General features: G+C 38.7%; 2 long non-coding RNA genes across 3 annotated transcripts in view; one reads left to right on the forward strand and one right to left on the reverse strand.

Annotated features, from left to right (window-relative positions):
* The window catches only part of LOC146404877 (uncharacterized), a 58,672-nt gene extending 47,328 nt beyond the window's left edge, over positions 1–11,344 (reverse strand). For both annotated transcript variants that reach the window (XR_014842241.1, XR_014842242.1), the window contains exon 1: positions 11,211–11,344. This is a non-coding gene — a long non-coding RNA (uncharacterized LOC146404877). The remainder of the gene's footprint in view (positions 1–11,210) is intronic.
* LOC102161945 (uncharacterized) overlaps positions 1–24,901 on the forward strand; it is a 169,277-nt gene that overhangs the window by 81,733 nt on the left and 62,643 nt on the right. The window lies entirely within an intron of this gene.

The raw sequence follows: 24,901 nt of genomic DNA on the forward strand, positions 1-24,901 counted from the left end.
GCCATAAAAAAGAATGATATAATGCCATTTGCAGCAACATGGATGGAACTAGAGACTCTCATAATGAGTGTAATAAGTCAGAAAGACAAAGACAAATACCATATGATATCACTCATATCTGGTATCTAAAATACAGCACAAATGATAACTGGGTCACCATGCTGTACAGTAGAAAAAAAATTGCATTGGGGAAATAATTTAAAAAAATAAAATAAAATACATTAAATATAACCTTTCCACAGAAAAGAAAATCATGTACTTGGAGAATAGACTTGTGGTTGCCCAGGGGGAAGGTGAGGGAATGGGAAGGATTGGGAGCTTGGGGTTAACGGATGCAAACTATTGCTTTTGGAACGGACTAACAATGAGATCCCGCTGTGTAGCACTGAGAGCTATGTCTAGATACTTACAATGCAGCATGACAATGGGAGAAAAAATTACATATACATGTATGTGTAACTGGGTCCCCATGCTGTACAGTGGGGGAAAAAAATGTGTTGGGGAAATAACAATAAAAAATAAATTTAAAAAAGGGGGGGAATAGTCATTTTACAGTGGACTAGATTGGGTGATATCACCTTAGTGAAATTATCAAATTAGCACCGTTAGTAATGTGACAAATCAAAGTTACATATTGTCTGATAGGATGCAGTGTAAAGGAAAGAGCATCACTTTTGTTCAATGCCTGTCAAAGAATAACCTGAATCTAATTGTGATGAGACATCAGAGAAAAGTCAAGCTGGACACTCTCCAAAATAACAAATCTGTAATCCTCTGAAATACCAAGGCCATGAACATGAAGGAGAGAAGACTAAAGATGGAGGCAAAATAAAGAGACACAAATAAATGCACTCTGTGATTCTAAACTGGATCCTTTCCTTATAAGGGACATCGTTGGGTGTCTGACTGAAACTTAATGGGAGGATAGGATGGTAGCATGTATCCATATTATTTCCTGATTTTCATGATTGTTTTGTTTTTATACAGAAAATTATTCTCATTTGTTAGGAATACATGCTAGTTTTAAAGGATAACAGGACATCCTATTGACAACTTACTCTAAAATTTTCAGAAAAAAAAACTTGTATGTTGTAATTTCCTTATAAGTTTGAGGTAGAATCAAAATTTTAAAATATAATAATAAAGAGTGAATTAGTCATAAAAAAAAGATTAGTGTCCCCACTTTCAACCTTGTCTTGTTTTTCAAAGTCAACACACATCCATCTGCCAAGATAATCTTCCTAAATGTGCAACTCTGATCATTTTGGATCCTGTCCAAAAATATTAAGGCTTCCTACATTAATAAAATACAAGTTCCTTAAGAATGACATAGTCCCTCCATCTCACCCAATACCAATCTTACTCCTGTACTAGAGTATTTGCCCTGTGAACACAATCTGTTTCTATCCCAAACTTTTACCCATACTGTTCCTATTGCCCTGTACCTTTAGTGAAAGGTACAGAAGAACACTTTTACCTTGCCCAAAAATCTATCCATTCTTCAAAGTTTCTTTCTTATATCACCTCCTTTTTAGAAATCATCCTCCTTTCCTCCAGTCAAAATTAGAATCTCCCCAAGGAACCAGATGAAGAAATAGCCAAAGTATCCAGGACCAAGTAGCAAAGATCCAGGAGCCACACATCTAATGATGTCTAAAAGTTTACTGTCTTGGAACTAATACACAGTACTCCACTTCATTCAAGTCATTCTTAAACAGTAGAAACCAAAAATAGCAAATGAAATGAAATTCCAGAGAGAGAATATTAAGACTACAGGATTAATTTTCACTCCATTCTTTCTGTCTCCTAATAACACTCAGCAGTGCCTGGCTTAAAGGTAGGGGCAGAGCTCAAATAATTCCCAGGTGGTGCCAGAGCCCTCACTGCTATGAAGTTCCCAGATCCCCTCCTTGTTCCGTTTCCCTCACTCAATTCTGAGAAACTGAATATCCAAACAGATGGTGGCCAGACTATATATAAAAGCAGAACTATGACCCATCACCTGCAGCAACCAACACAGGAAGCCAACCTATGGTCTTAAAGAACCGGTCCAGAAGTCAAAAAATAACCCCTGTAGCCATCAATCAAAAAATGGCCAAGACTTGATTATTAACTGATTTTTGCTCCCAGTTCCAACTTAGAACCAACCAGAAAAAGCGAAATATGACCCCCTAACTAATTACATAGGATGTTCCACTTCTAGTTAGCCCACCTAAACTTCCCTGTACGATCAGCCTCCAATCAGAGCTTAGACTAAAGCATTCCTTTTTTTTTCTTTCCACTATAAAGCTTTTCTGTTCCTCCCTTGCTTCTTTGAGTTTGCCAAAAGCAAAGGATGGTGATTGACTCCCTTGTGATAAACACCAAACTCTGAATAAATAGACTTTGTCTGTTCTCATTCTGACAGCCTTTACTTACTTCCACAATCTCAACTCTAGCACTGGTGCAGAGAGGTGCCTCAGAAAAGTTTTCTAATAAATACCCTTCATGATCTTGATTCAACCTGCAGGAGCAGATTACTCCAACCAAAAGTTAATCCTTTTTCATTTGAGATTTCAAGGCCCAGAGGCTAGTGTGGCAACTGAGAGGGCTCTAAGCTAGAAAAGCCTAGACCCCTGAACCCAGAGTACTCTCCTAGCTCTGCCACTAACTTGCTTTGTGATTTCAGCCTTGTCTTTTTGTTTCAATTCCTCCTTTATAACATGGGAACAGATCCTATGCCCATTCACCAGTGTGGTGTAAGAACAAAACAATAGACAATATAGGAGCATGCTTTGGGAAATGGTTACTAATTATGAAATGTAAGATTTTATCATAGACACTTGCAGCCCTTCTTTCAACACCCCCTGGTGTCTCAGACATGGGAGAGATCAAATAGGGATAAAGAAGGAAAAAAAAAATTGGCTCAAGGCACATTAGCTGGACAGAGTGAGGAAGCAAGAGCTGGCCAGCGGCTGGAGCTGATTCCCAGTCATGTTATTCTATGCTTTTAAACTCCCACACACACCCCATCCTCCGCCAAAATACATAAACCTCTTTGAATTACACTCCTTCTCTTACAGGAGCAATTGACTACAGTTGGATGTGATTTTCCTTTGTTTGTTTTAATTTATGGATGACCAGGAATGCTGCCCCACCTCCTTTTTTAAACACCCCACTCCTATATCAGAGGATCTCTTCTGGCGTCTTAGTTTTCTGGTAAATTTTTTTGATAAGAATAGTTGTGGTTAAGGCAACTCTAAGCACAACCCCAGGTCCTAGGGCTCATTAAGGACTTCCCCACTCAGCCTAAGGCAGGAAATTACTGGCTCCAGGAAGAGTAGATTGGGGGAGAGGGCGACTGGAGAGCCCTTGAGCTAGCTTAAGGAAGGAAGGCTGCCTGGGTCTCATTCCAGGATGATAGCCTCCATGAGGGAAAATAGTTTGAGGAATATAAGAGGGAAGAAACTGAGATCTGTAAACACTTTTCATCTCTCAGCCAGCACCGTTATTTTGCAAATTTTGCATGCAAGACAAGGAGAGAACCAATGTTACTCAAAGATTGCTCAGTAAAGAATCTGGCTTGGAGTTTCTCACTTAAAATCCCCAACAATGACTCTGTCACGCCCAAGTAAAAGGTAGTTTTTGACTGGAGTACCTACCCCCTAGAAAGGCAAATTACAAGATAATACATCTCAGTCGTAAATAGAACTACTTTTGTTTTTTCCTCTTTGATATAAGAAAAGAACTGTACTTCCAAGACTGGCATTTCCCAAAGTTGTTAGTATGTATACACCCAAAATCAAAAGAGAGACTGTGTGAGTTTAAGTTGATTACTTCCCTCTCGGAGGGTCACAGTGTGTATTAGCTTGTTAAATGCTTTGAGAAGTACTGCTTTAAAGAAATGGGTTTATCTAAAATACAGTTTGCTTGATCCAAAATCCTTTTTTGTTAGGGGTGACACCTAATAATATTCTGCAGAAAACATTGCCTTCAAAAAAGAAAAGCTAATGTAAGAAAAGAAAAGAAAAGCCTGCGTTTAGATTCTGTTTGGTTTGAAGAAGAAGACAAATTTTCCTCCAAAGTAAGTCTTCTTGATGTATGATTCCTTGCTAGAGTAATGCTGACATTCGCATGAACCCTAGTCCCTGGATCAGGAACAAGTGGTGGTTACTCTCAACTCTTCTCCCTGCCCCCACTCCCACCTTCCACCACCTCTCAGCTCTCTTCTGCCATATCTCCCTAGCGAAGGCAAGCTGATCTTTCCGTAGAGTCCACGTGGCAGACAGTAAAACAATTAAAATGGATACCAGCCACAGAAATCTGTGAAGCAGATGATAACGTCAAATATACATTCAGAGCATTTTTATGTGGTTCTTAAATGGAAAGATTTCTCTTCTTTAAACCCTCTGTTCATAATTTTTAACAAATGGGCTTCTTGGAATAAGCAAATTTAGAGATGGAAGGGAAAGATCTGTATATGGAACTTGAGTTTTAGTTAAAGAGAGCATCCCCAAGAAAAAGTGCCAGGAGATTTGCAAGACCCAACTCAGGAACAATCTTAAGCTTGATGCAAAATTGTTCACAATGTATTGTTAAATAAAAAGGCAAATTACAAAACTGCATATACAGAGTGAATCATTTTTGTAAATGCAGCAGACTCAATGTTTGTTGAAAGAGTAAGTATGCATAAAAAGAAGACTGGGAAAAAAAAGCAGTTCCCATTGTGGCACAGTGGAAATGAATCCAACTAGGAAACGTGAGGTTGCGGGTTTGATCCCTGGCCTCTATCATTGGGTTAAGGATCTGGTGTTGCAGTGAGCTGTGATGTAGGTCACAGACACGGCTCGGATCCTGTTTTGCTGTGGCCTTGGTGTAAGCCAGCAGCTGTAGCTCTGATTGGACCCTGAGCCTGGGAACCTCCATATGCCACAAGTATAGCCCTAAAAAGCAAAAAAAAAAAAAAAAGGATATTCAAGTTTTTGCCAAATTGATAGTAGTTAGCGCCAAGTGGAAAATTTTTCTTACTTCCTTCTTTTTTTTTTTTTTTTTTTTTTTTGCTTATCTATTTGTTCTAATTTTTAAAAAAAAAATAAGAGTTTTTTCTCTGTCTTCACTTTGGCTCCCTGTAGACCCCTTAAGTACCTTGGAAAATTCAGTCTCCAAAATGGATAGAATTCATGTGTTTTTACCAATAAGACTCTTGGGCTTCAAGCAATAATGTGTGTGTGTGCGTGTGTGTGTGTATGTGTATGTATATATGTGGTTAAATCTCATTCCCTGAATAGTCCATGATAGTTGAGATGTTAAGAGGTGCCCCCCAAGTTTTGAAGACTGTTAGAAGGTTAATCGGCCCCAAACACAAAGATGCTCTTGAAGTAGTATTGATAATTTCACAGGTCAGCCTAGCCCAGTCTTACCTCTGATATGGCCATAGGCCTGGCACATATGTGATCATGCAAAGTAAAAAATTTTTACTCATAATTCCCACTTAGGGCTGGAAAGAGCTTTAATAATCTCCTCTAACCTCCCCATGTTATAGATGAGGAAATAGGCTCATGGTCACTCTAGCCAGGTAGTGGTAAAACAGGATTCTAAGCCTCTCAACTTCTAATCCAGTGAAACAGAATACTAAACCCCTAATATTGAAAAATAACATAGTAATAGTAAAATATGCATAATTATTTAGAAACAGTTAATCAACTTCAATCCAAGCACTATCTCGTATTTTTGTTTTTCTTTGACAAACAGTGTTCTTTTTATTCCTTAATATTACCCTTCTTTTACAGATAAATAAATTGAGGCTCAAAGAAGTAACTCTCCCAGAATCACATAGTTCGGACATAATGGAGCCAGAAGTCCAATTCAAGCCAATCTGACCCGAAAGCCCATGTTTTTTCTACTACATTGAACTGATCTCATGAAAACCAGGGAAGGCAGAGTAGATGAAAGCTCCTATATTTAAACATAAAGTGATGATTTATCAAATGGATTTGCAAAGAAAATAAACCTATGTAAGTGTGTTGAGTGACCCCGAATCCTCATATTAAAAACCAGTTCCAAATAAATTAAAATGACCTATCTCAAGAGTCTTCTCAGAATTACTGTGATCTGTTTTATCAACTACATGGAAGAGAGAGCTGCTATGAGGAATAATAATATTATTAGTCAGAGTTCCCGTCATGGCACAGTGGAAATGAATCCAACTAGGAACCATGAGGTTGCAGGTTCAATCCCTGGCCTCGCTCAGTGGGTTGGGGATTCGACATTGCCGTGAGCTATGGTGTAGGTCACAGACACGGCTCGGATCCTGCGTTGCTGTGGCTCTGGCATAGGCCAGCAGCTGTAGCTCCAGTTAGACCCCTAGCCTGGGAACCTCCTTATGCCGCAGGTGCGGCCCTTAAAAAAAGAAAGCCAAAAAATATATATATTATTAGTCTAATCAAGTAACTATGGGGAAAACAGAGTGAAATGCTTATGAGTTGCAGGGATACTGCAAACATCAGCACATACAGAAAAAGAAAAAATTTTAAATCGATAAGTAATCTTTAATTCTTAGACAACTAGAATGCAAGAAAGCACCAATTAATTACAATTTTATAAAATTTAGACCAAAGGAAGGTTATCCTGTTTTTGCAAACTGCTCTGGTACACACATACTTTTCAAACTGCCAGATGTGGGCTTTTAAAAAAATGTCAAAGCGCTTAACACTTTCCAATACTTATTGGCTGGAAAACACATGAATAGATTGTATGTGTATATCGTGGTTGTGTATATCGTGTATGTGTATATCGTGGTTGTGTCACCCCATACATGAGTGTGTAAAGATTTTGTTCCTACTAAATGAGTTGGTCGAGATGAATATTATTTATTTGAATAGGTGCATGTCAGCATTGCTCTGAATGAAAAGAAGTACCGAAACAACAAAAGAGCAGACACACCTTCTCTTGCTGAAAGCAAGAGAATCTTGTTCTTGTTCCATCTAGGGTTTCTCTCTAGTCCAGCCCATAAATGCAGTGAAATGTACGGCTCAGAGAGAGAGACAGAGGCACTATGTGAATATCATCCATGTTCTTGCTACCACATCTTTTCCTTTCCTCTTTTCTAAGAGCATTTTCTAAGTAAATTAGTGATAGACTTAAAATATAGAAAGTTCAAAGACTATAGATATGAAAACCAACATCGGGAGGTCCTGTTGTGGCTCAGCAGATTAGGAACCTGTCTAGTATCTATGAGGTTGCAGGTTTGATTCCTGGACTCACTGCTCAGTGAGTTAAAGGATCCACACCATGAGGTAATAGGATGGGGCTCGGTTCTAGCATTGCTGTGACTGTGACTGTGGCTAGCAGTCCAGGAACTTCCGTTTGCCACCTACACAGCTGTAGAAAAGCAAAAAAAAACAAACAAACAAACAAACAAAAAAACACAACCAAAAAAAAACCATCATTGAGAGATAATCACCGTAAACATTTGGCTGTAGTTTCTATTTTGAATATACTCCAGAATTCCATTTTTAAATTTGTCTACTTTTATACTCAACTAATATGTTTTTTTAATATTTAGATAATATTAAGATACAAAGAAGAAAAAAGAAAATTCCCAAGATGAATATTTCTGTTATTTATCTGTTGAATTTTCAAATTTTTGACAGCCTTATTTTGTATATTCATAAAGTCTCTCCTCTGATTTACTACTTTCTTATAGCTACCTATTCTTTTTTTATGAATCCAATATACTTTTCTTCCCCCACCCCAAAGATAGAAAATGGGTTTCTCTTAAGGATGGAATTCTTTGGTTCTCTAAATTTCCTGTCTCTAGAGTCCACTGACCAGTTTGATCCTTCTTCTTGCTGTTGGTTTTCCTCCCATAGCTGTATTCCTGGAATTCCCACTCACCTCTATAAAAGAAGGCTTGGGTAGCTTTGCAGTTGCAGATATCCCACCCCACCCCAACTCCAAATTGCCTGAATTAGAAGGTTGACTTTGTGCTCCAGCAGGCTCCCAGATCCTGAGGAGGAGCCCTCCCCAGACAGAAGTTCGTGCCCTTGTATTTACACAGATCTCGGTGTTTTAACCCAGAGTCTCGGCCCCCCTTCCCTACCCATGACGTGTGGCTCAGTGTCAGAGGATCTGTGGATACAGCAGGCCTCCGTTCAGTAATAATGACCAGTCTATTGCTACATAGTCCCTTACATATTCTTTGTTCTCTTAAAATTCCTCAGAATCTGCTCTTGTCTCTCTGGCCATTTTTTCTGTGTTTTAGGGCTGAGTTTTCTCAACCCCTATCAGTCAATCCTGTTACTTCTCATATTGCAGGAAATTCTTCAAAATTTCTGATATGTTGATGTTGCCACTTCTTGTTTTCCTGGATAGTGATGGGTCTAGTCTTTAGTGAATATGTGTTTCTTTATTTGCAAAGGATTTAGGCAAGGGACGGAGGTGGTCAACTGTGCCTAAACCACCACATAGATCTAATACATCATCTTTTCTGTATTGTAGGAATGATATTATTTTACATTTGACTTTTACTCCCTATCAAAACAATCATCATCTTCCATATTAAAGCATTTGTCTCAGAAAAGTGTGGGACACCAGTACCAGAAAGTGCTGATCCAAATTGACTAGAAAAGTAAAAGGAATGCATTGACCCTCCTAACCCAAAGTTTCAGAGGTCATGTGTACTTCAAGTGAGGCTTAATCTAGCAGTTCAATGTTGATATCAAAGATTGCATTCTAAATTAAAACTACCATGAGATACCACCTCACACCAGTCAGAATGGCCATCATCAATAAATCCACAAATAACAAGTGCTGGAGGGGCTGTGGAGAAAAGGGAACCCTCCTGCACTGCTGGTGGGAATGGAAACTGGTACAGCCACTATGGAGAACAGTTTGGAGATACCTTAGAAATCTATACATAGAACTTCCATGACCCCGCAATCCCACTCTTGGGCATCTATCCGGACAAAGCTCTACTTAAAAGAGACACGTGCACCCGCATGTTCATTGCAGCACTATTCACAATAGCCAGGACATGGAAACAACCCAAATGTCCATCAACAGATGATTGGATTCGGAAGATGGGGTATATCTACACAATGGAATACTACTCAGCCATCAAAAAGGATGATAACATAATGCCATTTGCAGCAACATGGATGGAACTAGAGAATCTCATCCTGAGTGAAATGAGCCAGAAAGACAAAGGCAAATACCATATGATATCACTTATAACTGGAATCTAATATCCAGCACAAATGAACATCTCCTCAGAAAAGAAAATCATGGACTTGGAGAAGAGACTTGTGGCTGCCTGATGGGAGGGGGAGGGAGTGGGAGGGATCGGGAGCTTGGGCTTATCAGACACAACCTAGAATAGATTTACAAGGAGATCCTGCTGAATAGCATTGAGAACTATGTCTAGATACTCATGTTGCAACAGAAGAAAGGGTGGGGGAAAAACTGTAATTGCAATGTATACATGTAAGGATAACCTGACCCCCTTGCTGTACAGTGGGAAAATAAATTTAAAAAAAAAAAGATTGCATTCTTCATTGTCTTCTTCATCCTAGGTCTCATCCTGTGGTTGGAATATGGATGCCTAGGGCTTCCAGAGCTGCTTACTTTCTTTAATATCTAGCCAGAAAAGAGTGCTTGTGTCAGAAGGCTTTTTGAAATTTCAAGAAAATTTCTTCCCCAGAAGCCCCTAGCAGATGTCTTTCTACAGCTTATTGGACCAAAGTGGATCACATGAGTCAATCACTGTGATCAGGGGAAAGTAATGTGCTGATTTTAAACCAAAAAGGTTCAAAGAGTTTCCAGATCTGAAAGAGGTTTGAAAAGATCTCAAGTTGGTTGAGGTCATCTGTCCCAGAAATAGGGTTATGTCTGGGATGGGGGTCCGGGAAGATGGAGGTGGGTAAATTTTGAATAGAAATCAGAGTCTGTTACAAAAGAGAAGGAGTGATATCATATGGTATTTGTCTTTCTCTTTCTGACTTACTTCACTTAGTATGAGAGTCTCTAGTTCCATCCATGTTGCTGCAAATAGGATTATTTTGTTCTTTTTTATGGGTGAGTAATATTCTATTGTGTATATATACCACATCTTCCTAATCCATTCTTCTGTTAATGGACATTTAGGTTGTTTCCATGTCTCTCACACTAAGTGAAGTAAGTCAGAAAGAGAGAGACAAATACCATATGATATCACTTATATCTGGAATCTAATATATGGCGCAAATGAACCTTTCCACAGAAAAGAAACTCATGGACTTGGAGAAAAAACTTGTGGTTGCCAAGGGGGAAGGGGAGGAAGTGGGATGGACTTGGAGTTTGGGGTTAATAGATGCAAACTATTGCATTTGGAGTGGGTAAGCAGTGAGGTCCTGCGGTATAGCATTGTGATGGATAATGTGAGAAAAAGAATATATATACATATATATATATATACTTTTCTATGTGTGTATATATATATATGAATGACTGGATCATTTGCTGTACAGTAGAAATTGACAGAACACTGTAAATCAACTATGATGGAAAAAATAAAAATCATATAATTTTAAAAAAAGGAGGAGGGTAATAAGCTAAAATAGCACATGGCCACCACAGTCATGAAATGACATGAATATCTCCCCCAAAAAAGCCATCCAGGAGTAAGTACATTTGCATTACAGAGCTAAGATTCTGCTTCTCCCTGGGCATTGGTTACATTCACCCATTACAGAAATTTTCACTTTCAAACCTTTTTCATATAATAATGGATGTATTACCTCAGGGACTTCTAGGAATTTTCAAAAAAAAAAACATGATTTTTGTATTTTATATGAACAATTTTAAGTTAAAATATTTGCAAAGGACTTTTCAAACTAAAAGTCCTAAGAACACAGTTCTCTAGAAGACAGCCCTCACTTAAGATACCAGTCAGAAATTTGGGAGTCTCCAAAGCCATTCTCATTTCAGACCACCTAGCTATAAGTTTTGGGGCCCCACAAACTTCCTCAGATTTAATAATCCACTAGAATGACTCAGAGAACTCAGAAAACATTATATTTACTATTTTATTACGGCAAAAAGATAGAAATTAAAATTAACCAAAGGAAGAGATGCATAGGGATAAGTCTGAAAGGGTTCCGAATATGAAGCTTCTGTAATTCTCGGGGATGGGTTATCTTCCTGACATTGAAGTATGACAAAGTTCAAAGGATACTGCCAACCAGGAAGCTTACCTGAGCTTAGTGTCCAGAGATTTTATTGGGATTTCATTATACAGGCATGGTTGATTGAATCATTGGCCATATGACTCAATCTCCAGTCTCCCTTTGCAGAAGTTAGACTGCTATGGAGGTAGAGCTGATGTCCCATAGCACAAAGCCCCAATCCTCTAAATATACAGTTGGTGGTTCTAGGGGGCCAGCCCCCAGCCTAAGTTATCTCATTAGCACAAACTGCTGGGTGTCATCTAAGGGTACCACCATGAATAACAAAGATACTCCTATCACTCTAGAGAGTCTAAGGATTTAGAGGTTACTTCCCAGGAGCCAGAAGACAGCCAAGTTATTTATTACACATATTTCATTTAGATCAGTATATTACTAAAGTTGCATTAAATGGATTTTATTACTGTATTTAATATTTTTAATAAATCAAGGAAAAGATCCATCTTTTCACCATTTAACAAATAAGAATAAATGCTTAATATAATTATATAAATAAAAATATGATTCTCAACAAGTAGATTTTAAAATGACTTTTTAAATTGCAGCTCTGGAGTTCCCGTCGTGGCGCAGTGGTTAACAAATCTGACTAGGAACCATGAGGTTGCGGGTTCAGTCCCTGCCCTTGCTGAGTGGGTTAAGGATCCGGCGTTGCCGTGAGCTATGGTGTAGGTTGCAGACGCGGCTCGGATCCTGCGTTGCTGTGCCTCTGGCGTAGGCCGGCAGCTATAGCTCCGATTCGACCCCTAGCCTGGGAACCTCCATATGCCACGGGAGTGGCCCAAGAAGTGGCAAAAAGATAAAAATAAATAAAAATAATAATAAATAAAACGCAGCTCTGATTCAACCCCTAGCCCAGGAATTTCCATGTGCTGCAGGTGCAGTCCCAAAAGAGAAATAAATAAATAAATAAATAAACATAGCTGCTGGCCTACACCACAGCCACAGCAATGCCAGATCTGAGCCACATCTGCGACCTACACCACACCTCATGGCAAACCGGATCCTTAACCCACTGAGCAAGGCCAGGAATCAAACCTGCATCCTCATGGATGCTAGTCAGATTTGGTTTTGCTGAACCAAAACCAAATTTTTGTTTTTTGGGTTTTTTTTTTGCCTTTTTGCCATTTCTTGGGCCACTCCCGCGGCATATGGAGGTTCCCAGGCCAGGGGTCGAATTGGAGCTGTAGCCACCGGCCTACGCCAGAGCCACAGCAACGCAGGATCCGAGCCACGTCTGCAACCTACACCACAGCTCACGGCAACGCCAGATCCTTAACCCACTCAGCAAGGGCAGGGATCGAACCCTCAACCTCATGGTTCCTAGTCGGATTCATTAACCACTGAGCCACAACGGGAACTCCCAGGAACTCCTCAAAATTATTTTTAAAACATCATGTTTTAACTAGGGTCTAAATATTTATGAAACTATAGATAAATTTTAAACTATGAGTTCTGGCATCAAAAACTATTATTGTGACCCAGTTTCCAAAAATTTTACATTTTACATTTTTAAAAAATTTAAGAACTTTTAAAACTTAAGAATTTAAGAATTTTTTTAAATTTAAGAATTAAGCATTATTTTATGATTTTGCGTTTTTTTAAAAAAGACGTAAGAGGGAAGACTTTCAAGTACTGTTTAGAAATATTTCTCTACAAATAATTCATTGTGGGGCACTTAAAGTTTATTCTCAATATATGGAAAGTTAATTGGATTTAATCACCAATATATTTTCTGGTTTTTAACTCTGGAGTTTTTAAATTAATGATGGGCTTTCTATTGTAATATTGACCGAGATGGTGATTTATTAGTTTAATTCGCTAGTTTATTCTAACATGAAGCTTCATGGTATCAATAGTAGAAATGAATTATTACTTAAAGGACTATGGTACAGATCCATCCACTTATCCTTTTATAAATTAATTGAATTACCAGTTGCAGTCTTTGTCAGTACCTTCCTTTTTTTGCCTTGAAAGTTTTCTTTTTTAAATAAACCTATTGAAATATAATTTAAATAATCTAAATCCATTTAAAGTTTAGAATTGATGACTTTTGACAATTAAACACACATGTGAAACCACCACTGTAATTAACCACCACTATAATTAAAATATAAAACATCTTTCTCACCTTCAAAAGAGTCTTCCTTCTCTTCACCCAAGCCTCTACTGATATACTTTTCATCACTCAAGATTTGTCTACATTTTCTAGAATTATATATATGAAATCATACCATATGCACTCTTGCCTCTGGCTTCTGCCATTTAGCATAATGACTTGATATTCATCCATGTTATTACATCTATCAGGAGTTCATTCTTTTTAATTTCTGAGTAACTTTTCATTATGTTGATATATCACATTTTGTTTTTCCAAACAGTAAACATTGATGGACATTTGGATTGTTTTCAGCTTTGGATGATCATGAATAATGATGCTATAAACAATTTGTATACAAATCTTTTTGTGTATATAAATTTTTATTTCTCTTCTGTTAATGCCTAGGAGAGTTATCTGGTTTGTATCGTGAGGATATGTTTAACTTTTTTAAAAACTGCGTACTCTTCCAAAATATTTGAACCATTTTATATTTATATGTGCATATCTTTTGCTCATTTTTAAAACCAAGATGTGCATCTTATATTCAGTTGTAAGATGAATTCTGTGTATATTCTGCAATTGAGTCCTTTGTCAGATGTATGCATTGCAAATATTTCCTTCTATTCCATGGCCTGCATTTTTATTTTCTTAATGGTGTCTGTGGATGAGCAAAAGTTTTTTGTTGTAATGAAATCCAATTTAGCATGTTTTTTCTCGTGTGGTTTTTGCTTCATGTGTTCTGAGAAATTCTCGCCCACCCAAAGTAACAGAATTTTCTCCCATGTTTTCTTTTAAAATTTTTATAGTATGTATCAGGTTTTACAGTTAAGTATATGATTAATTTTGAGTTAATTTTTGTTTATGGAGAAAAATAATGGCCGATGTTTTCTCTTTTCAGCTATTCTAGCACCATTTGTTAAAAATCAATGATACATACGTAGGGCTATATTCCGGACTTTATACTCTTGACCTATTGTACTTCTTTTTATCATACGACTATCTTTTCTCAAGTATCATAACATTAATTACTTTTAACTTTGTAGTAAGTCTTTTTTTTTTTTTTTTTTTTTTTTTTTTTGGTCTTTTGTCTTTTTGTCCTTTTTTTCTTAAGGCCACACCCATGGCATAGGGAGGTTCCCAGGCCAGGGGTCTGATCAGAGCTATAGCTACTGGCCTACACCAGAGCCAGAGCTACGCCAGATCCGAACCACATCTGCGACCTACACCACAGCTCACAGCAGCGCCACATCCTTAACCCACTGAGCCAGGCCAGGGATCGAACTCGCAACCTCATAGTTCCTAGTGGGATTTGTTTTCACAGTGCCACAACGGGAACTCCTATAGTAAGTCTTAAAATCAGGTAGTGTAAGTCCTTGAACTTTGCCCTTTTTAAAAATTTGCGTTGGCTCTTTGGGATCATTTGCATTTCTATGTAAATTTTAGAATCAGTGTTTCAGTTTCTGAACACACAAAAAAAATTTTTCTGTTATTTTTATATGTGTTGGATTCAATTTACTAAGTCTTTCCAAGGATTTGCGGGGTTTTTTAAATTACTCAATGAATTTATTACATTTACGGTTATAAAATGATCATCAAAACCAATTTTATAGCATTTCTGTCCCAAACCCCCAGCGCATCCCCCCCCCAACCTGTCTCCTTTGTAAACGATAAGTTTTTCAAAGTCTATGAGTCAGTATCTGTTCTGCAAAGAAGTTCATTGTGTCCTTTTTTCAGATTCCACATGTTAGTGAAAGCATTTGGTGTTGGTGTCTCATTGTCTGACTGACTTCACTTTTTGATAATTTCTAGGTCCATCCATGTTGCTAAAAATGCCAGTATTTCATTCCTTTTAATGGCTGAGTAGTATTCCACTGTGTATATGTACCACATCTTCTTGATCCACGCCTCTGTCGATGGACATTTAGGTTGTTTCCATGTCTTGACTATTGCAAATAGTGCTGCAGTGAACATTGAAGTACACGTGTCTTTGTGAGTCTTGGTTTTCTTGTGGATGCCCAGGAGTGGGATTGCTGGATCAAATGGTAGTTCTATTTTTAGTTTTCTGAGGACTCTCCATAATGTTTTCCACAGTGGTTGCACCAATTTACAATCTCACCACCAGTGTACTAATGTTCCTTTATCTCCACACCCTCTCCAGCACTTATTGTTTGTAGACTTTTTGATGATGGCCATTCTGGCTGGTGTAAGGTGGTACCTCATACTGGTTTTGATTTGCAGTTCTCTAATGATGAGTGATGTTGAACATCTTTTCGTGTGTTTCTCGGCCATCTGTATGTCTTCTTTGGAGAACTGTCTGTTTAGATCTTCTGCCCATTTTTGAATGGGGTTGTTTGTTTTTTTGGTATTGAGCTATAGGAGGTGTTTATAAATTTTGGAGATTAATCCCTTGTCATTCGATTCATTTGCAAAGATTTTCTTCCATTCTGTGGGTTGTCTTTTCGTTTTGTTTAGGGTTTCCTTTGCTGTACAGAAACTTTGAAGTTTGATTAGGTCCGATTTGTTTATTTTTGTCTTTACTGTCATGACTCTAAGAGATGGATCTGAGAAGATGTTGCTGTCCTTTATGTCAGAGAGGGTTTGGCCTATGTTTTCCTCTAAGAGTGTTATAGTGTCTGGTCTTATATCTAGGTCTTGAATCCATTTGGAGTTTATTTTTGTGTATGGTATTAGGGAGTGTTCTAATTTCATTCTTTTCCATGTGGCTGTCCAGTTTTCCCAGCACCACTTATTGAACAAGCTGTCCTTTCTCCATTGTATATTCTTGCCTCCTTTATCGTGGATGAGTTGACTGTAGGTGCATGGGTTGAATTCTGGGCTTTCTATCCTGTTCCACTGATCTATATTTCTGTCTTTTATGCCAGTACCATACAGTTTTGATGACTGTTGCTTTGTAGTATCGTCTGAAGTCAGGGAGCCTGATGCCTCCAGCTCCATTTTTCTTTTTCAGGATTCCTTTGGCTATTCTGGGTCTTTTGTGCTTCCAAACAAACTTTAAAATATTTTGTTAGAGTTCTGTGAAAAATGTCCTTGGTAATTTGATAGGGATTGCATTGAATCTGTAGATTGCCTTGGGTAGTATAGTCATTTTGGTAATACTGACTTTTCCAATCCAAGAGCATGGTATGTCTTTCCATCTATTTGGGTCATCTTTGATTTCTTTCATCAGTGTCTTATAGTTTTCAGAGTACAGGTCTTTTGTCTCTTTAGGTAGGTTTACTCCTAGGTATTTTATTCTTTTGGATGTGTTGGTAAATGGGATTGTTTCCCTAATTTCTCTTTCTGATCTTTCATTGTTAGTGTATAGAAATGCCATCGATTTCTGTGTATTAATTTTGTATCCTGCGACTTTGCCAAATTCGTGGATGAGCTCTAACAATTTTCTGGTAGAGTCTCTAGGATTCTCTAGGTATAGTATCATGTCAACTGCAAATAGGAATAGTTTTACTTCTTCCTTTTCAGTTTGGATTCCTTTTATTTCTTTTACTTCTCTGATTGCCATGGCTAGGACTTCCAAATCTATGTTGAATAGTAGTGGTAAGAGCAGACATCCTTGTCTTGTTCCTGATCTCAGTGGGAATTCTTTCAGCTTTTCACCATTGAGAATGATGTTCGCTGTGGGTTTGTCATATATGGTCTTTATTATGTTGAGGTAGGTATGATGACTATGTTTAGTGTTGTATTTGAGTTGATTTTTCTTATTTGTTTGTGTATCAATTGTAGATTTTTGGTTTTCAGTTTTTCTGAAGTTTTGGTATGAGTCTATATATATATACAAGATTGTTTTAATTTGTTAGTCTCTTAATTGCAAGTGCATCTCCAGTGTCCTGCATTTGTACCCTCCTCTTCTCACAATTTCTGATTTTGGTGGCATAATTGTGTGTGGATGATTTCACATCTTTACTGTATGTATACCTTTGCTGGTGAGCCTTGTCATTTGTGGTATTTTTGTTTCTGGTCGTGGCCTTTTCTTTTCTGTCTAGAGAAGTTCCTTTAGTATTTGTTGTAAAGCTGGTTTAGTGTTGCTGAATTCTCTTAGCTTTTGCTTATCTGTGGAGCTTTCGATTTCTCCTTCAAATCTGAATGAGAGCCTTGCTGGGTAAAATCATCTTGGTTGGAGGTTTTTTCCTTTCATCATGTGCAGTATATCATACCAGTCCCTTGTCTTTTGAAAAATCTGCCAATAACCTTATCAGGGTTCCCTTGAATGTCATTTGTTTATTTTCCCTAGCTGCTTTCAATATTTTCTCTTTGTCTTTAATTTTGGTCAGTTTGATCAATATGTGTCTTGGGTTGTTTCTCCTTGGGTTTATTTTATATAGTACTCTTCACACTTCCTGGATTTGAGAGAGTGGTTCCTTTCCCGTGTTAGGTAATTTTTCGGCTATTTTCTCTTTGAATATTTTTTCTGTCCCCTTTCTCTCTCTTCTCCTTCTGTCACCCCTAATACGGATGTTGGTGTGTTTAACATTGTCCCAGATTTCTCTGAGATTCTCTTCATTTGTTTTCAATCTTTTTTCTCTTCTCTGTTCCACATACGTGATTTCCACTAATCTGTCCTCCACCTTGCTTATTCATTCTGCCTCCTATAGTCTCCTGTTGGCTGCTTCTAGTGAATTTTTTATTTCAGTTATTGTATTTTGCATCTCTTCTTGTTTAAGTTTTATATCTTGTATCTCTTTCCTCAGTGTTTCCTGTAAGTTATCCATCTTTGCCTCCAGTTTATTTCCAATGTATTGCATCATCTTCAGCATCAACAGTCTAAAGTCTTTTTCCTGGAGACCGAGAATCTCCTGATCACTTAGCTGATTTTCTGGGGTTTTTTCTTCCTCCATCATCTGAGTTATAGTTCTCTGTCTTTTCATTTCTATAGGTTTTTTGGTGTGGTGACCTTTTTACAAATAATAGAGTTGTAGCCTCTTACTTCTGGTGTCTGGCCCCCTTGTGACTGAAGTTGGTATGGGGGCTTACTGTAGGCTTCCTGATAGGAGGGAATGATGCCTGCCCACTGATAGGTGGAACTGATTTCTATCCCTCTGGTGGGTGGGGCTTTGTCTCTGGGTGAGATTAGAGACAGCTGTGTGCCTGGGGGTTCTTTAGGCAGCCTGTTTACTGAGGGGCGGGGCTGTGATCCCACATGGATTGTTGTTTGCCCTGGAGCTCCTCAGCACCGATGGGTGGGGCCAGATTTTCCCAAAATGGCCACCTCCAGAGAAAGGCAGCTGCTGAATATTCCCAAGAACTTTGCTTCCAATGTTCTTCCCCCACAACAAGCCACATTCACCCCTGTTTTCCTAGGATGTCCTCCAAGAACTGCAGTCAGTTTTGACCCAGATTCATATGGAGTCTTTGCTTTGCCCTGGGACCCAGTGCACGTGAAAGTCTTTGTGCACCTTCTGAGAATAGGGTCTCCATTTTCCCCAGTCCCATGGAGCTCCTGCACACAAGCCCCACCGGCCTTCAATGTCAGATGCTTTGGGGGCTCTTTCTCCCAGTTTCAGATTCCCAGGCATGGGTATTTGACATGGGGCTCAGAATTCTCACTCCTGTAGGTGAGTCTCTGTGATACAGTTACTTTCCAGTCTGTGGGGCTTCCACCCAGAAGGTATAGGGTTGCTTATATCGTGTAATTGCCCCTCCTACCTTTTGATGTGGCCTCCTCTTTGTCTTCTGGAGTAGGATATCTTTTTGAAAGTTTCTGGTCCATTTGGTTGAAGATTGTTCAGCATCTTGTAATTTTGTTGTTTTTAGGAGAGCAGTTGAGTTCCGCCATCTTAATCCCCTTTCACGTTACTTCTGTTATTTCCAAGTTTGCAGTTTTAGTGAGGGGTAATGATCTGGATTTTTTTTTCTTTATTCTCTTTGTCAGATTTTGGTATCAGAGTTATGCTCGCCTCAAAAACTGAGCTGGAAAGAGTTCTTTTTTCCTCTATTCTGTAAAAGATTTTATTCCTTTGAATATTCCATAAAATTATTCAGACAAAACCATCTGAGCCTGAAATTTTCATTGTTTAAAGGTTTTTGATGATGAATTCAAGTTTGTTATTAAAGAGGCTGTTCAAATTTCCTGTTTTATTTTATACCAATTTTAGTTGTATTTTTCAAGGAATTGGTCTATTTCACCTAAAATATCTAATTTTTAGCATAATTTTATTCAGAATATTCTCTTATTATCTCTTTAATATCTGAAAAATCTATAGTAATAAACTCTCCTTTTTTTCTCACCATTGCTGATTTATGTTCTTTTTCTTCATCAAGAAGTTTATCCATTTTGTTGATATTTTCAAAAACTTGCTTTTGGATCATTTGTTTTATTTTATTTCCCCTTGTCTTTATTACTTCCTTTTCCTTTCATACTTTGGATTTACTTTGCCTTTTTTTTTTTTTCTTAGTGACTTCAGGTGGTACCATACACCATGCTCTTTTTTCTTTTCTACTATGAGCAAATTTAAAGCCATTAATTTTCTCCTAAGTACTTCTTTAACTGCATCTCACAAATTTTGATATACTGTACTTTCCTTATCACTGAGTTAAAAATAAATTCTAATTTATTTTACACTTATTTTAACCATTAATATTTTAAAATGTGGTTTTTAATTGTAAAATATTTGGGATTCACCCAGATGTCTTAATGTTATTGGTTTCTAATTACTTTCATTGTGGTCAGAGAATGTATCTGTACTATTTCAGTCCTTGAGTATTTATTAAGGTTTTTGTGTGTTCCCAGCATGGCATATTGCTGAACAAACCATCTATAATACAATAAATGTGTATTGTACACCAAAATAAATGGTTTTTTTTTTTTTTGCAGCTGTTGAGTTAGAGGTCCTATTATTATTAATTACATTAAGACAGTTTATCATATGTTAAGATCCTCTGTGTCTCTACTGATTTGGGGGCAGTTGGCCTACAAATTCCTGTGAGACAATAATAAAATCTCCTGCTACTGACAACAATCACAAAGACAACCACACAAACATGCACACTTCAGAAAATGAATCAGGGCGATTTAAACTGACTTCAACATAATGTTTGAAACCACAGTAAATTTGAAATAAGCCAGCTGTAAGCTCCCCAGAGGACAAAATTTGCTTTGTGTTGCAACAGTTTTGATATATTTAACTCCAGTGTCATTGTCACAGCCCTAAGAGCTTGACAGGTTTATTAGGTTCAGGAATCCTTTCACTTTTAAATATTTTTGTTTTACAACTGATTGATAAAATTGAGGAAATAAATTCCTCATGAAAATCCTATGCATGAAAAATTCTAAAGAGACCAGTAAAAATATCAAAAACCCATTTTCAGTCCTGACTAAAATATATAAAATAATAAATCAAGCAAAGTTCTTCTCTTTTCCTGAAACTGTCAGGCAGTGAAAGTCAGAACTAAATTAATGGCTTGTACTTTTAGGGCTTCTGTTAGAAATGTGATCCAGATATTTTCTATTTAAAGATTCTTCAAAATGTATAGCTAACCAGTTCAAAAAAGAAATGGACTAATCCATTTTCTCGCCTAATAAACATTTTTCAGAATGAATTGATAGCTGAAAAACGAATGACAAAATTTTGGGGGGAAGTTTCTGATTCTCAATGAAAAAATAATTCTACCTATCTTTGGAGGCCCTATTAAAACTCATGCCTTCCCTGAACCCTCCAGACCATGAGGATCAACCAGTCCACACAGGTGCTAACACTCAAAAACCAGCCGGAGATCAGACGGCAGCCCTGCCTCTTAGCAGCAAGAACTTTAGTTATTTCCACCATTAACTCATCATGTATAAAGCACCAGGCACTGTGCTATGTCTTAATCATACATTATCTCTAATGGTCTTCCCGAAAACCTTCACAGGAAACCCGGGCTCAAGGCTACATGACTTGCCCAAGATCTCACAGCCAGTAAGTGGCAGAGCCAGGATTTAAAACCAGTTGTTTTGTATCCGAAGTCCAATGCCTTAATCTTCATGGTATCTAATAGATTTAACCCCTTTACAACTACTTTTCAGTGTGGCTTTGGAGTCTTAGAGGCCAGAGTTCAAAACTTGCTTCTTCTCTCTCATTATTTGTCCTCTGATTACATTCAACCTGAACTTTCCTATATATAAAATGAAGATATGGCATCTCCTTTTATGTAATGTTGCAAAGATTAAATATCTAGGAGTTCCCATTGTGGCTCAGCAGATTAAGGACCCGATACCATCTCTGTTTAGATGTGGGTTGGATCCCTGGCCTCACTCAGTGGGTTAAGGATCCAGCCAGCATTCCCATGGTTGTGGTGTAGGCCTCAGTTGCAGCTCTGATTCAACCCCTGGCTGGGAACTTCCATATGCCGCAGGTGTGGCCATAAAAAGAAAAGAAAAGAAAAAAGAAGATTAAATGCATGTAAACAATACATAGTCTTAACTACAGACTTTATTATTGTTTTATTTTCTGATTCAAGATCCCAGCTTCCAGCCCTAGGTGCTCAGAATGTATAGTGTGGTTCATAATGTGTGCTGATGGAGACTGACCCTTGCATGCTTTCTGTATCTTAGGAAAGCATAGGGGAAAGACCATGAGATGACTGCTTTACACAAGTCTACCAGCCACTCCCCTTAACTGCAGCCTCACCACTGCAGAGCTTTTCACTCCACCACGGAGGATATAGGACCTCAAGTGCAATTATTCCTGGATGAACCAGCACAGAAAATACAAGAATCCCATGCAAGTTTTTAAGGTATAAGATCTAATCATCTCCTAAATAAAACTTGTTACCTGTGCCTCAAAATAATGACAGGAAGGGATGAGAGCAAACTTCACACTTTGACCCCATCTCAGCTCCACAGCCTAACATCCATTTCTCAGATCCTGTGACTCTGCAGGAGTCCACATCTGAAAAAAGACAGGGTTACTTACTGGCTTAGCAAGGTACCCAACACCTGGGGAGCACCTCCATCCCTACCACAACACACACACACACACACACACACACACACACACACACACACCCCTCTATAGCAAGCCTATCTATAGGGAGTAATTTACTTCTCTTCTCTAGGTCTTAGCATCTCCATCTCCAAAATAAAGTGGTCCTACCTGAAATAATCTCTACCATCCCAACCAATGCTGACATTCTGTGCTAAAACAACCATTCTTTCAAGCAGAGGATAAGAGCTGGATATAGTCTTACTCCTGTGGAAAACTACACAACTATAGGACAACTGGTGCCCCCTCAGATGCCTCCACTGGTTTGAGTGAAGACAGAGCCCCAGGATCTGCACTGGCTTCTCTCTGTTTACACTCACCACCTTGGTGATCTCATCCAGGCTCGTAGCTGTAAATACCCCCTCTCTTTGGCAAAGCATAATTTACTTCTAGCCAGACCTGTCCCCTGAACTCCAGACTTGTATAAAATAGCCATCTCCACTTGGACATCTAATAAATATCTCGAACTTACATGTGTTGAACTAAGCTTCTGATATTTGCCCCCAGGTCATCTCCTCCCCATTCTTCCCCATGTCAGCTAACATCAGTTTCATCCTTCCTGCAGCTCAGATGCCTGACTCCTTTCTTCCTCTAATATCCTACATCTGATCTCTTGTGAAATCCTATTAACACAACTGACAAAATGTATCCAGAATCCAGCTATTTGTCACCACCTCCACTGCTACCACCTTGGTTCAAGTCACCATCATCTGTCAATCAGGGTGTTTACCATGGCTTGTAACTTATCTCCTTACTTCTACCCTGGACCATCCCCCCCACCCCCCGCCCCCAAGTCTTTCTCAGCAGAGCATCCAGCTTTATCCTCCTAAAACAAAAGTCAAATCATGTCATTCCCCTGTCCAAATCTTACAAGTGCTCCCTTTTTCTCTCATAAGAACAGACAAGATCAATCTGGCTTTGCATGGCCTCTCTGATCTCACCTTCCTCTGTTTGCTCATTTCTCACTTTCTCCTGTGCAGTGCCCTCCACAATGCTTCTTGAATATGCTGAACAGTCCCTGCCTCAGAGCCTTTGAGCTTTACTCTTTCTTCAGCCTAGAATGCTCTTCCCCAAAAGATCACATAACTCACTCAATCACCTCCATTAAATGTCTCCCTATTGAAAATGCGACCTCACCCCTACCCAGAACAGTCTTCTTCCCCTCTTGCCCTTCCTTAATTTTCTACATCACACTTATCATCTAATATGCTAGACATTTAACTGACCAAATGATTCTCTCTCACTCACATACACACACACACAAATGTAAGCTCCACAATGTTTTACACTTTAAAAAAACAAACAAACAAACAAACAAAACATTTGGAGTTCCTGTTGTAATTCAGTGGAGACGAATCTGACTGGGAACCATGAGGTTGCAGGTTTGATCCCTGGCCTCGCTCTGTGGGTTCAGGCATTGCTGTGAGCTGTGGTGTAGGTCACAGACACAGCTCAGATCTGATGTTGCTGTGGCTGTGGTGTAGGCTGGCAGCCACAGCTCCGATCTGACCCCTAGCCTGGGAACTTCCATATGCTGCGGTTGCGGCCCTAAAAAGCAAAAATAAATAAGTAACCACTTTATGAGATATAATTGACATATACTATAGCTTGCATTTTTGTTTATTGCTGTATCTCCAGTACCTAGCACTGTGCCTGACACATAAAAGGTTTATAATATTTGCTAATGAATCACTTAAGATGAGCAGTAAACTTCCAAATTATGGGTAATAAGTTGGGAGGAGTGAATATCCACCCAAGTCTCTGAGAGAATATGCATGTCCAGTGTGTACATGCCCATCTTCTTACTTGCACGTCTCTGTGACTGGCAGCTAGACACATTGTTCTAGACTGCACCTAGCTGAACTGTCTGGTCGCTAGTCCCTGAGAACGCTGAGGGGAAGGCTACATTCACACCAAGTCCGCAAGAACACTACTCCTTGAGTCACTATGGGTCTATGGTAATTCATTTGGTCCTCCCTAGAAAGCATGGTGGTTGAGCTAAGTCCAGTTCATCTGGGAACTCCATGGCTGGGTAAGCCAAATCCTTTTGGCTCCCCAAGGCCTCCACCTGTCATCATCCTATCTGGCACAGAACAGGGACCCTGGATCCAGATTACATGAGGTTGAATCCAGATGAAATTGATATTAGCTGATGTGGGGAGGAATAGGGAGGAGATGACCTGGGGAAAAATATCAGAAGCTTAGTTCAACACATATGAAGTTCGAGACATCAGGGTTTGGGTAGCTTCCCTCTGTCTCTCTCTCTAAGACTAAGAGGCAACCAAGAATGTGGTGTGAGCTTTTTGTGATTCTGAAAGTATACATGGATTTGGTCTTGCATGAAGCCTTAATTTCCTCATCTGAGCCATTTCACACAGCACCCAACCGCCACCAGGGTCTTGACTCAGAATGAAGACTTAGCAGCTGAGATTCAGTACTATAAGGTCTTCTAGAAGGGGTGGCACTTGGTCTAGACCTGTGAGTACTCAGGAGTCAGAGAGGTGGTGTGAACTGGATGGGATGTGGGTATTAAATAGATTCTCAAGTTTATTTATCACACAAAGTGGAACTCTTTGTCTTCACATATTTGTCATGATCATGATACCCTTTAGAACAGGAACTGA

The sequence above is a fragment of the Sus scrofa genome, chromosome 3 (assembly GCF_054392235.1).
Source record: "Sus scrofa isolate SSC_HxYL_T2T_F1_AM1 chromosome 3, Sscrofa_HxYL_maternal_Yorkshire_Landrace_v2.0, whole genome shotgun sequence".
Lineage (NCBI taxonomy): Eukaryota > Metazoa > Chordata > Mammalia > Artiodactyla > Suidae > Sus > Sus scrofa.